The sequence below is a fragment of the Canis lupus genome, chromosome 19 (assembly GCF_048164855.1).
Source record: "Canis lupus baileyi chromosome 19, mCanLup2.hap1, whole genome shotgun sequence".
Lineage (NCBI taxonomy): Eukaryota > Metazoa > Chordata > Mammalia > Carnivora > Canidae > Canis > Canis lupus.
In genome coordinates, this window is record NC_132856.1 from 18,656,085 (window position 1) to 18,670,895 (window position 14,811).

The window sequence follows — 14,811 nt, forward strand, 5'->3', positions numbered from 1 at the left end:
ACATTCAAATTCGTTTCCACAGTGATACACACTTCATTTTCACACAGATATATCATCAGTTTATATTATATTTAATTAAATTATGTAATTATAACAAGTAAATAACTTAAACAGGTTTGGGAACAAATGACATAACAAATTCTTGGTAGATGTTCAATTTAATTGGTGGGAACAAAAGTATATAAGTCACTATAGAATTTCATTCTAGGTATTCACACTCAGTGCACAATGAATAAGGTGACCAATCTGGATTTTTCTAGCACTGATGGTTTCCTGGGATTCAGGACTCTCAGTGCTAAAACCAGGATAGATTTGGGCAAACCCTGTTGGTTGCTCATCCTATGGGTGTCAGTGAATATGCTTTACAGCAGAGCACTAGCAAAACTGATAAATTAAGTGGAGTTTGATTAACAGAGTTTGTGCACAGTTTTTGTGTAGACTCCAACAGAACTTCAGAATCCCTCACACAGCCACAGTCTTGTTTTATTCCAACATGCCTACTTGTCAAGAGGTGGTTTATACCCACCATTGGAATCACTCTGTTTATCTCTAGGCCCTGAGGGCTGGACCACAATAACTTATAACTTCACAAAGTAGAGAAGATTGTAACTCATGAAATTCTAAAGTTGAATAAGTTTATGTCCTGTCCTATGGGGTTGATTGCCAATGGAACCAACTATTTTTTAAGTAAGCCCCACCCACCCCATAGGAGTGTGGTTGGGCCTAGGGCCCCAACGAGAAAATTACACAATCTGATATCTATGCATTCCTTAGAGTAATTTTAGATACTATCTGGAGGGGAATTTTAATAGTTTAGGACAGGTTTAGCTACAGCAAAAACAATCTAGTTTTTATGACATGTTTTCTCATCAAGGGATCAAGGTGTGAGAAGGTCAAGTTTTGCCCATTCTCATGTTGTTACACATTGGTTTCTGGTTGTCTGAGAACAGGAGATGGATACTCGTGTGGTTCTTTCTCCCTTTCAATAGCAGGGCTCTAAATGAAATCTTTAGATGAATAAGAATATTCTTAGAGAGAAGTCTGTATCTTTTTCTTCAGCCCTCAAAAATGAGCTAAATATTCAATGTTTACTGCCATGATCGAACATCCTTCAAGTAGATATCTTCTGATGAATGCAGAGAGATAAATATTCTAGCTCAGACTGAAAACGAGAGAAAAGGGAAGCATGTACAATCACTAAGCACATGCTCCTTTGAGTTATTCAGAAGAAGGAAACTCTCATTTATTATTCAGTTGATGAAAACTGCTGACAAGTATAAGACATTTCTACCAAGGGCTGTTTTGGGATTTAGGGAAATCAGATAAGAGAAACCCTGCCCAGGATTGCTATCATTTTAATAATCATAATTCTATGAATCAAGCCTTAGTTTAAAGTTGTTAAAATGGCATCTGTGAGATAATCCAAATAAATCAATGTTGTATCTCTCTCCCTGGCAGTTTCCCCAGTTGGAAAGAATTACATCAGACTCCATGTTCCTAAAAGTTGCTTGCCAGGTGTTGAACTATAAGAAGGGACACTATATTTTGGTGCATCTTATATACAAAGTCCTTTTATAATGGCTCTACATATTGTAAGTTTAGTATCAGACATCTTCCCATGTCCAATGTATTTGCTACTATTCACAATACTCACATTATCAATAAAAATCATGTAGATGTCCAAGTGAGGAATGAAAACACTAGCATATTCCTGGAAGGCTGAAGGGCCCTGTCAGAAGATCTGGTTGGTTGGTCATCTTTGCAGACATGAGCTGTGGGAAGGAAGCCGTAGGCAATGCAATTTTACAGGGAACATATGGGCAGAAATTTACAAGATCCTTGGGGAGGGACTTCTGCTACCCAGATGGTTGCCAAAATTCCTGATCCTTGCACTCTGGAAATGAGACTGGGAGAGTTAATCAGATCAGTATGAATGATGATGCAGGAACTTCAATGTGTGCCACCTCCCTGGTTCATAGACCTCTAACAAATGCCTTCATTATGGTCTACCTCTTTTGGAAACTCTTAAAGTCATGGAGATATCATCCTAGCACCACTAGGTAGTCCACTTATTTGAGTGGATCATGAATATGTAAAAATCTTAATGAGCTAAGTCAATAGAGTAATAAGTAAAATAATCTCTTCCTTTAAGTGCCTGATGATAATTTTTTTACAGATTATGGTTATAGTTGCTGTGAAATTGTTATGGGCAAGTATAATTTTTTGTTTACAAGTAAAAGCCTATAGGGCAACCCTGGTGGCTCAGCGGTTTAGTGCCGCCTTCAGCCCAGGGCCTGATCCTGGAGACCGGGGATCGAGTCCCATGTTGGGCTCCCTGCATGGAGCCTGCTTCTGCCTCTGTCTGTGTCTCTACCTCTTTCTCTCTCTCTCTCATGAATAAATAGATAAAATCTTAAAAATAAATAAATAAATAATAAAAAATTAAAAATAAAAAATAAACAAGTAAAAGCCTATAGAATCAGAAGCAGTTTTCAATTTAGTAAAAATGGTGAAAGAATGTAGTGAAAGAAAAAAAATAATCTGAGTAATTGGAACTGATTAGACATTTTTTAGGAATCATTTTATCAAAAAAAAAAAAAAAGGAATCATTTTATCTGCACTGTTTGCTCCATGACCCCTGAATTAAGCATGATACTTGTTATGTGTAGCAATGAATACTTTTTAAAAATAAGTTCCCTTGGCCCTTAGTCATTATTTAAAAAAAAAAAAAAATAACAAAATTAGGGGCATATCGAAGGCTCAGTCAGTTAAGCATCTGCCTTGGGCTCAGGTCATGATCCTAGGGTCCTGGGATCCAGCCCAGCTCAGCGGGTAACCTGCTTCTCCCTACCTCTCCCCACTCCTCGCACATACTCTCTGCTGCTCTCTCTCTTGCTCTGCTCTTTCAAATAAATAAATGAAGTCTTTTTTAAAATAATAAAATTTAAGCATTCCTTACTAAGTTGTACATATTTTTCTCTTGTACTAGTAAAATAAGAAACTGGAAATTACTATATTTCTCTAATTATGGTTCACAAAATGCATAAACAGTGTATTCAACTGAGAACCAGGAAGCTAGGGATACAATCCCTATTCTCCTCTTGCTGAGCAATCTCAAGCACCTAACTATAAAAAAAAGACCTTGGTTTGGCATTTGAAAGACTCGACAAACCACCTTAATTCTTCCCTACCATTAAGCATTCTGAAATTTAGTGTCCTCATCTGTAAAGTGGCAACACATAATACCTGATGTCAGACTTCAATATGTGAGGGTTCAGGCATCCCGGGTGGCTCAGTGGTTTAGTGCCGCCTTTGGCCCAGGGCATGAACCTGGAGACCTGGGATCGAGTCCCATGTCAGGGTCTCTGCATAGAGCCTTCTTCTCCCTCTGCCTGTGTCTCTCCCTCCCTCTCTCTCAATCTGTGTCTCTCATGAATAAATAAATAAAAATCTTTAAAAAAAATAATGTGAGGGTTCTTTTTTCCAGTGACTAGCCAGTTCTTGGCACACAGTAGCATGGGATAACTTGTACAAAACACTATATGCCAGGTACTGTTCTAAATATATTGCACACGGGCAGCCCCGGTGGCGCAGTGGTTTGGTGCCGCCTGCAGCCTGGGGTGTGATCCTGGAGACCTGGGATCGAGTCCCATGTTGGGTTTCCTGCATGGAACCCGCTTCTCCCTCTGCCTGTGTCTCTGCTTCTCTCTCTCTGTGTGTCTCTCATGAATAAATAAATAAAATATAAAAAAAATAAATATATTACACGCTTTAACTCGATCCTCATAGTAATCTTCTATGAACTTGATAATTCTATCATCTCCATTTTATGCATGAAGAAATGAGAAAGGTTAAGTAACTTTCCTAGAGTTACACAAATAAGTGACCATAAGAAGATTTGGAATGAAGATCTTCTTTAGTTTAATAGTCTATACTCTTCTCCACTTTCTGTTTACCAATAACAGGTGTTCATTACAGGTTAGGAGTTTTCCTAACTGTGATATTCTATCTGTGATATTTTATCCCTACAAGCCTTTAAAAAAAATACTTGCATCCTCCTGTTTTCTGGAAAATCACAAAAGTTCCAGAAGGAAATAAGGTACGATCCAACCAGGTTAGTATTGGTATTTGGGTTTGGTAGTATCTAGCAAAAATTTTCTAACAGCACTCTCTGCTTGGCAGATTTTCAACTCTGCAGGATTCAGAGAGAATGTACACACAGCAGATTGGAATCTTATCTGCCATGGCTGAGTCAGTTCTCGGACAGACTGGGTTAAGACCTACAGTCATTTTCAGTTTTAGCCTTACTCTCTTGTCTTGGGATTTTTAGGACCATATTGTAAGCTAAGTCCTACACCACAGTTAAATTCAAGACTTTGCCTGAGACTAGGGCTAGGTGCCAACTGAGTAGCTGCTTTAGCAATATAGACACCTGTCTCCTAGCAAACTAAATGAGATCACCAACTCATTAACATAAACCAGCAGATGGGGAAGAGTTGGATTTGTTATCAATTTTGGCTGGATTTCAACCAATTACATGGATTTAAAATGTTTGGTCTTTCACTGCCAAACTTCTGAGATATCTGCTCCCCAAATACATTTTTTTATAAACAAAATATTTAAGACTCAATATATTAATGGCATATGCTTTACATTTTTCCCCTAACTGGCCGATACATTAGTTGAGACACTCATACTACTATCTCATGCTCATAAACCTTTTGAGCCATAAATAATTGCACCAATGATTTCAATAAGACTGCTACTCTTCTTAATTTTTTAAAATAGATCATGGCTTAATATATCATATATTGACATATGATATATTAATATTGTATTCACCAGCTTAAACCTAGGTCCAAACACAGTGCCTGAAACATAATAGGTATTCAACAGAGACTTGCTGAATGACTAAGTGAATAAAAGAATGAATACTCCAACTGCCAGCATTTGAATATTAGTTGTCACAGCTTTAATGGAAGGCAGTGAGAATTTCAGTAACCTCAGCAGGGTATACGTAGGGAATAGCAATCAATCATCCACCACGAATCAATATTTACAAAGTATACACTACAATGAGCAAAACTGCAGCAGGGGACAAAGGTAGTATCCCTTTCATCTTTCCAAGACAAGTTGTTAAGCAGAGGCACAAACATACCAGAATCTCAATAAATGCTTTTAAGTAGCCACAAACAACAACAAAAAAACAAAAAACAAACAAACAAAAAAACATGTAAGATTGACCCTTTCTTCCAGGAATGCATAATCTATGTTTCGGTGGGAGAGAGACTATCTCCAACATCCTGTGGATTGCTGCTTACTACTCTGATAGGTAAAAATAAATACCAATATAATATTTACTAAGATGTCTTGACTTCCTTTAAGAGTCCAAAACTGTTGCTAGTTAATTCCTTTTCTTTTCTTTTCTTTTTTTTTTTTTAAGATTTTATTTATTTATTCAGAGAGAGAGAGAGAGGGGCAGAGACACAGGCAGAGGGAGAAGCAGGCTCCCTGCAGGGAGCCCGACATGGGACTTGATCCTGGGTCTCTAAGATCACACCCTGGGCTGCAGGCAGCGTTAAACCACTGTGCCACCGGGACTGCCCTCTTTTTTTTTTTTTTTTTTTAAGATTTTGTTTATTTACTAGAGAGAGAGAATATAAACAGTGGGTGAAGGGTAGAGGGAAAGAGGCAGAAGGAGAGGGAGGAGTAGACTCTCTGCTGAGCAGGGAGTCATGTGGGGCTTGACCCCAGGACCTGGGTTCATAACCTGAGACAAAGGCAGACACTTAACTGACTGAGCCACCCAGGTGCCCCATTTAAATTCCTTTTCAAACTGAAGATACTCAAGACATGGGTCTCCTAATGACTTTATTCTAAGGTAGGGATTTGGAAAGAGGAATCACAATTTCTTTGCATCAAAAAGAATAACATATCCAGGAATAAATTTAACCAGGTGAAAGACCTACGGTCTGAAAACTATAAGACTTTGATGAAAGAAACTAAAGATAATGCAAATGAATGGCAAGATATTCCATGCTCAAGGATTGGAAGAATTAATATTGTTAAAATGTCCATACTATTCAAAGCAATCTACAGATTCAACACAACTTTCATCAAAATAGCAATAATTTTTCACAGAAGTAGATAAAGTCCTAAAATTTGTATGGAACCACAAAAGACCCCAAATACCCAAAGCAACCTTAAGGAAGAAAAACAAAGCTGGATATATCACACTCCCTGATTTCAAACTATATTACAAAGCTACAGTAATTATAACGCTATGTTACTATGAAAACAGACACAGAGATCAATGGAATAGAACAAAAAGCATAGAAATAACTCATGCATATATGGTCAATTAATCTATGACAAAGGAGCAAGAAAATACAATGGGGGAATGCCTCGGTGGCTTAGCAGTTGAGCATCTGCCTTCGGCTCAAGGCGTGATCCTGAGCAGGGGGCCTGCTTCTCCCTCTGCCTGTGTTTCTGCCTCTCTCTCTGTGTGTCTCTCATGAAAAAAAAAAAAAAAATCTTTAAAAACAACAACAACAACAACAAAAAGAAAATACAGTGGGGAAAGACAGTCTCTTTAGTAAGTAGTATCAGGAAAACTGGACAGCTACATGCAAAAGAATGTAACTGGACCAATATTTGACACCATATACAAAAATAAATTCAAAATGGCTTAAAGACTTGAATCTAAGACCTAAAACCATAAAACTCCTATGAGAAAACATAGGCAATAAACTCTTAGACATCAGTCTTAGCAATATTTTTGGACCAGTCTCCTCACAAAGGACAACCAAAGCTAAAATAAACAAATGGGATATCAAAATAAGAAGCTCCTGCACAGCAAGAAAAGACATCAACAAAATGAAAAAAGGAGAACTACTGAATGGGAGAATATATTTGCAGATCATACATCTAATAAGAGATTAGTATCCAAAATATATATAGAACTTCCACAACTTAATATAAAAAAACCTAACAAATTAAAAAATGAGCAGAAGACTTGAATAGACATTTTTCTAAAGAATATATATACAGATGGCCAACAGGCAGATGAAAAGATGTCCAACATCAGTAATCATCAGGGAAATGCAAATCAAAGCCACAATGAAGTATCACTTCACACCTGTCAGATTGGCTATTATCAAAAAGACAAAAAATAACAAGTGTTGGCAAAGATGTGGAGAAAAAGGAACCCTTGCACAGTTTGTGAAAATGCATATTGGTGCAGTCACTATGGAAAACAGTATGGAAGTTCCTCAGAAAATCAAAAATAGAACTACCATATGATTCAGCAATTCCACTTCAGGGTGTTTACCCAAAGAAATGAAAACACCAACTGGAAGAGCTATATGCACCCCTACGTTTACTGCAGCATTATTTACAATAGCAAAGGTACGAAAATAACCCAAATGTCCATTCATAGGTGAATGGATAAAGAAAATGTGAAATATATGTGATGTATATATGTAATATATATAATGGAATGATTTTATATAATTTATAAAGAAATATTACTGAGCCATAGAAAAGAATGAAATCTTGCCATTTGCAGCAACACTGATGGTCCTAGAAGGTATTATGCTGAGTGAAATCAGACCAGGGAGGACAAATAGCATAGAGTTTCACTTAAATGTAGAATCTATAAAACAAAACAAATGAACAAAATAAAATAGAAACAGATTCACAGACACAGGAAACAAAGTGTTGGTTACCAAAGTGGGGAGGGATTAGGAGGCAGGCAAACTAGGTGAAAGGGATTAGGAGACACACACTTCCAGTTACAAAATAAGTAAGTCATAGGGATGAAATGTACAGCATGGGGAATAAATCAATAACATTTTAATAACTTTGTATGGTGACAGTTGATAACTGACATTGTAGTGATCATTTTCATAGTGCATAAAAACACCAAAAAATGATACTCTATGTATACCTGTAACTAATAAGATATTGTATGTCAATTGTATTTCAATTAAAAAAAGAGAATCACGACTCCTTATCATGAGTTACTGTGTAGGAGATAAAGCAATCCATCTTTTGTCATTAAGTTGTGACATCTGCCTGCATGTGGCCTGAGTTCCAATGAGTTTGGCTTTGTCTAATTCCCTGGGTCATTAGCTACGTAATCATAATTATTTTCAGCTGTACAGATTGGTGTTATTTTTCTCATCCATTTTTCTCCTCCCCTTCTTCATCACATTTCCACATTGATGGAAACCATGAGAGTGCCATCTGGTACAACCTGTGCACAGGGCCAGTCAAATGAAGGATGCCCGTATTTTATTAGATGTATTTGTGTGCTGCCTTCAGTCTCACGGCATTTCCTGTCCCTCCAGACTTCCCTTTAGGGAGTTCAAGGGCTCCCCAAAGCTGACTAAATACAGACCTCCCACCCTCAATGCCAGTGACATCTGAAGAGCTGTCTCTATTGAGGGTGATACGATTGACACTAAGTTATGAATAACTATATTTGCAGAGAATTAACATTTCCTTCATGTCTACCAACTGACTTAGGCAATTATAGAGGCAGCTGCCAAATGAGTATTAACATAACTGGAAAAGCTTCACTGTGTAGGAGTCGCATTCTCCAGGCTGTGTGCAGCACCCTCAGTAGACTGCATAGACTTCCATTTCCAAGAACAACTCTTTCATGTGCAAAAATGCCTCATCTTGGAACAATTACCTGGAATATTCCTCAGTAGAAATTACATTGTAGAATGTGGGAAGCAAATAAATTAGAAAGATCCTGCCTCTACTCTTCTTTAAGCCCATGTATTACCTTTAGGCAAACTATTTGATCTTAGTACAGATATCAGGAAAACTGGTACTTTAATTTGTTGTGATATTCTTAGTAGTTTTATTTAGTGCCAAGAGGAGGAAACGACTTTGAAATGGAAGCTGGGACACACGGGTCCTAGTTCAGACTTTGTGTGTGCAACTCAAGTATTTGACATCTGCACCTTGGGGTTAGTCTCTCTGGGCTCAGTTCCATTATCTATAAAATGTACCTCAAAGTGTGGCCGGATCCTGACTTGCTTCAGAATCACCTTAGATGCTTATGAAAAATGTAGATTCTTGAGTAATTTCTGCTTCTAGGAATGTAGAGTAGAAATAATTTTCCCTGTCTCTCCTACTAAGTACAACTTAAAAGCATGGATTTTTTTTTTTAAAGCATGGATATTATATATAAAACAAACACATAAAAACTGAAGAATACAGATTGTCTAGGGACTCTAAGACCCAAAGGATGACCTTTTTGTGAGTTTCTTGGGGTTTCTCACATACCCAACAGCTAGAGTTAAAGAAGCTGGCAACTTGGAAATACCAATAAATGTAGACACACAGACACATACACACACACACACACAAAACCCACAAACCACCACCACAACAAAAACAACAAAAGCTTATTTGCTTTAAACAAAGTTTCAGTAAAGGGCCAGCCTAACAAGATTGAAAACTTCATACAATTCCCACTCTACTCGAACCAAACATTACAAGAAATGTAGCCCCTTAGGATCCCTGGGTGGGTCAGTGGTTTAGCGCCTGCCTTCCGCCCAGGGAGTGATCCTGGAGTCCTGGGATTGAGTCCCACATCAGGCTCCCTGCATGGAGCCTGCTTCTCTCTCTGCCTGTGTCTCTGCCTCTCTCTCTCTCTCTTTCTTTCTCTCTCTCTCTGCCTCTCATGAAAAAAATAAAATCTTAAAAAAAAAAAAAAAAAAAAGAAATGTAGCCCCATCCCCAACAGCAAGAGACAAGAGAGCAACCCCAGCTTCTACCCACGCAATGATATAATGAAGCTCCCTGCCACAACTGCTGGGTAATATCAAAAAACTAACTAGGGACCTGGGACTTTCATCCCTAGAGGCAAATAATCAGGTTCCTGCCTCTACAGCATCAGTGGAAAGTACATGAGAAATCAGATCTCCCATCTCAATCTAGTAATGGCGAACTCTACCCCTTTGGTGTTAACAAAAACTGAGCGGGAAGTTTGAACTTCTGCCTCCACTCAATAGTAATGAAACAATGTTCTCTTCCTCCAGGACATGCCGGAGTGATGTCAGAGGATGTCAGCTAAAGCAGAAGGTTTATTTTATTTTATTTTTTAAAAGATTTGTATTTATTTATGAGAGAGAGAGAGAGAGAGGCAGAGACATAGGCAGGTTCCATGCAGGGAGCCTGACGTGGGACTCGATCCTGGGATTCCAGGATCATGCCCTAGGCCAAAGGCAGGCGCTTAACCGCTGAGCCACCCAGGCATCCTGAAGTAGAAGGTTTAAATAAGACCCAAGTTCTTATGAAATACTGTAAAAATGCTCAGGTTTCCATTTAAAATTTTTTTCTCATCATACCAAGTTTCCTTAAGTATGTTTGCTGGTTGAAAGAATAGTTGTGACACTACCTGTTATGAATCTAAATGTGGACAGAGGAAACATTTAAGACAATTCTATCACAAACGGGAAAAGGTAAATGGACATAAAAGGAGCTAGAAGAGAAAAGGCTTCCATCAGGAAACCAATAGTTTTTTAAAAACCTTCTAGCAGATTTCCCATTGTCTGGCAAGTTCTCTACCACCATTGCCACCTAGACACAGAAGAGTTTGGAAAGCAGATGCTCTTAGCTGGGCACGTGGGTTTTGTTAGAAAAGAACTAGGGAAGACTGACTTTGATGGGCCACAAGGAGTGTCTGATACTAACTCTGAGAATCAATGGATAATGTAGGATTGTTGTTTTCAAAATGCCTGACACCGAGCCTAGTCCACATTAACTGTTTTAATAAATGTCTTCCTTTTCTCTTTCAAATATATGAGAATAGCACAACATCATATTTCAGGTATCTGGAGTTGTCATACTATAATAGACCTAGTATTTCATTCTCAAGAATAATTTCAGATCTGTTCACAAAATTATCAATGGCTTTGATGTACATTTTGTCTTATTGTCTGACCGTGTGAAGAAAAAGCTGACAGTTCAACAGCAAAAAATAGGTAATGATGAAGGGCCATGGGTTCATTAAGTTTAGAAAACAGTGAAAGCACATGTCCAATATCAACATATACACTGAACCTGGGAAAAGGCAGTGGTGATGTAACAGTGAATATCCTCTGATACTACTTCTTCTTTTTTTTTTTTTTTTAAAGATTTTATTTATTTGAGAGAGAGAGAGAGTGCAAGAGTGCATGCAAGTGGGGAAGAGGGGCAGAGGCAGAGGGAGGGAATCCCAGACTCCTGGCTGAGCATGGACTCCTGCTCTCTCAACCCTGAGGTCATGACCTGAGCTGAAACCAAGAGTCAGGCGCTCAACCAAATGAACTGCCAGCTGCCCCTAACGCCTGATATTTCTATTAGAAGGAAAATATAAACACTTCCCCAGGATGGAGGAAAGCATACCCACTCAAATCCCTTCCCGAGGTACAAGCCGTCATTTCCTGTGTCTACACTCTACCAAATCATAACTAAGAATCTTATTTCAGGGAATGAAGTCAAACCACAACTCTCTAAACATGATCCTGGAGCATGGAACCTACGGTGCTCTGTCCTTTCCATAACACTTCCTGAAGGAATTTATATAAGCTGTCACGCAGCCTACATTCCAGGTACTCTGACTTACTGCAGAAGTACACGCCTGACACTCTGCTTGTATTCAACGATATTGGAGAACTTTTTAAATAACAAGCTTAGTGAATTCTAGTTTAAAAAAAGAAAGAAAACGGAAAAAGAAAAGGGCAATAAACAAAAAACTCAACAATGACAGACAATAAGAGCAAGAAAAGTACTAGATACTTCACAAACCAGACCGCTTCCAAACAATTCGGATATCCAAAGGCCATAGATATGCAAAGCATCATTTATTTTTATGTTTCTGGTGAGGGTATCAAGTTAAAATTCAAAGATTACTATTACATCAGACGCTGTTGGTTGTCTACCCAATATACATTCCCCAATTCTTTTCTTGACACAACTATAGTACAGTTAAGTTGTCCACCCCTCCCCAACAGAGACAAAAACAGGGCTGAGTCTGACTGGTTTTAAGGTACTTCTATGTCCCTCACTAGTTATTGGTTCAGAAACAGTCGTAGGACCCAGCTCAGGTCAACAAGACTTCAGAAGTTTTTTGTGAAAATCTGCTTGCTGCTAAGAGAGATAATCTCCCTTTTTCTTCCTGACATTGCCTTTTTGGGGATGGGATGCCTTGAATCGCTTCAGACCATCTAACCAACACAGGGAGATGTTAAAAACCAAAGTCTCTGAGGGCACTGTTGAGTCATATGCCCCATTAAGCCTGAAGCCTGTCCCATCTCTCAACTTCCTATTATATAAAATAATAATTTTTCTTATTTTTTGTTCCTTTTACAGTTGTCATTGGGACCAGAAGAATCCTGACTGATACATCTAGAAAAACCGAAATAGTACAAATTAAGTATTCAGGAAAAAAATCATTTCAGTTAACTAGAAATCAACCAGAAAAATCAGAGCAAAAAGTGCTTTAATTCCCACCCTGGTATTAAAAGTTATTCCCAAGTTGTTTTAGCCTTCTTCCAATACTGAAAGACACAGTAGAGTAAATGTGGTTTACTCTTTATTTATTTATTATGTTTTTTGCCTCAATCTTGCAGGATCTTAGAGTATCTTTTATAAATGTGGATAGAAGTGGTCCTGGTGCTGCTTGAGCCACCAGGGACTATGTATATTCTATGGCTTTACTGATACCAAGGTGAACTTTGTTCTTTTACATGATCTCCTTGTGTCTCAGATTTTTATCACATTTTGTTTTGTTCTTCAAAGCCTAAAATTCAAAAAGTTCAGTTGTGTATTGTGTTAGTTGCATCTAGTTAATCCATACATTCTCAGTGCAAAGGAGGGTAACAAATGCTGAAAGGAAAACTACGTGTATATTTTTGATAGGGAAGCTATTGATTCAAGAAGCACCTGCAACGGGTTGCACACACATAGAGAAGAACGAAAGCTGGCTTGGTACATGTGCCTTCATATATCAAATGAATCAAAGAGAAAAGTAAATTACTGAGCACGGCACAAGCTGAAATTAAGGTGAATTTTGACTAGAAATGAAGTCCTGACTGCAGACATCATTGGATTGTAAAGTCACAGCCCAAGAAGGATACAAGACACTTTGTCTTAGATCAAATGTGAAGATGCAAACACACAGGGAAAATACTCTGGAAAGTTCCCATTAGAGAACTAACTTCTCTCATGGCAAATTACTTAATGGGGCCCAATGAGTCTATTCTTTCTCTCTTTTTGAAATAGACCCATGAAAACAGCAAAAGGAAAACAGTCTTACGAAAGATATAAAGAAATAAGTCTGTGCTATATAATTATAGTGCCTATGCACATATTCAAAAATTTTAAATCATTTACAATGATCCATGAAATGAGAAAGTTCCAGGGGCTTGAAAGAATCACAGAAGCCATTCAGCCCTTCATTAGACAGATAATAACTATCATTTACGTAGCCCCCACCTCGTGCCAGACACTGCTAATTCCTTTTCAATTCGTCCCACCCATTCCTGTAAAGCAGGCATTTATTATCTTCCTCCAAAGAGGAGGAAATTGGGTTCAGAGAGTTGAAACATCCACCTGTGATCACACAGCTGTTGAGAGTATGAGTCAGGACGTTAATCCAATTGGTCTGACTTATAGTTGGAAAGAACCTCAAAGCTTTCTTTCCACCATACCACATTTCTCAGGAGGCAAGGATCCCAAGGTCCTGAAGGTGAAGTTGGCAGTCCCCCTCTGCAGGTGTCCACCTGCCTCCTCAGCCCAGTGTTTTCATATGCACATTACCTAAATGGACCACCTCCCTTAACAATCAGGTTCTAACCTCAAGGTAATTAGGGGCAGGGCCAAACATGCACCAACTCAGCCGGTTGGTGGTGATTGAACTACTTTTTTAAAAAATGTGCTTCCCTGCAGTACCTCCTGTACATGTCTTACTGTCCGTCTTCTGGCCAATATCCTTTTATGATGATGAAAGCCTTAAAAATACATAACCTTAAAAACTGTTGGAAAGCCCGCCCTTCCTACCTACACATTTGGAAAAAGACAACATGTCACTTCTGATGGAGGGGAATCCATCTGCTCTATGCTTTGATTTTCTTAGCCTGGCTTCTTCTGTGCCTTCCCCTATCCTGTACCTAGCCACCCCCAATCCCCTTTCCTACCTTCAAGATCCTTGTATTTCTACCATTGGCATACACTCTGCTTTCTCCTGCTGTTGAGTATCCCTGCTTCTGCCTAGAGTTTTGCTGGTAAAGTCTTTTCTGTCAAAACCAGTTTGACTTCTTTGAGAAGCCAGATTTCCTTCCTGTGATCCACGAAAGGTCAATCCTCATGCTGGCTCAGTGGGGAGGCTAGCAATATTCTTGCTTACAAATGTGAAAGAGCCACTGGCTAAATTCTGAGTTTAAGTGACCTGGTTTACAACTTTGACTTCCAGCCACCCAATCATAAGCCAAGTGGTCCATGACGGGCACTAAGTGGAGAATTAAGGAACAGTAGCAATTTCCAGAAAAGTCATTCACAGTATCTAGTCAGAGCTAAAGGGTCTCTTCTTGAGTTCCTTCCCTTCCAACTTTTGACCGATCCTTTTGCTCTTTCCCTTCCCTTAAAAGACCACATTCAATGATAGGGTTGTCTCTTTCAATTGCAAATGAAACACTAGCTCTCTAAACACAAACTCGCTCTTGGCAAGCATTGCAAAAGGAGATTTAAAAGCCGGATTCAAAGTGGCAGAGGGTTTCAAATTCTGGAGACATCACAAAATGATTTCCTTAT

General features: G+C 38.6%; 1 long non-coding RNA gene across 1 annotated transcript in view; it reads right to left on the reverse strand.

The window, feature by feature from the left end:
- Positions 1–14,395, reverse strand: part of LOC140609952 (uncharacterized) — a 29,062-nt gene extending 14,667 nt beyond the window's left edge. Inside the window, exon 1 of the long non-coding RNA XR_012011725.1 lies at positions 14,199–14,395. This is a non-coding gene — a long non-coding RNA (uncharacterized lncRNA). The remainder of the gene's footprint in view (positions 1–14,198) is intronic.
- Positions 14,396–14,811: the final 416 nt, after the last annotated feature.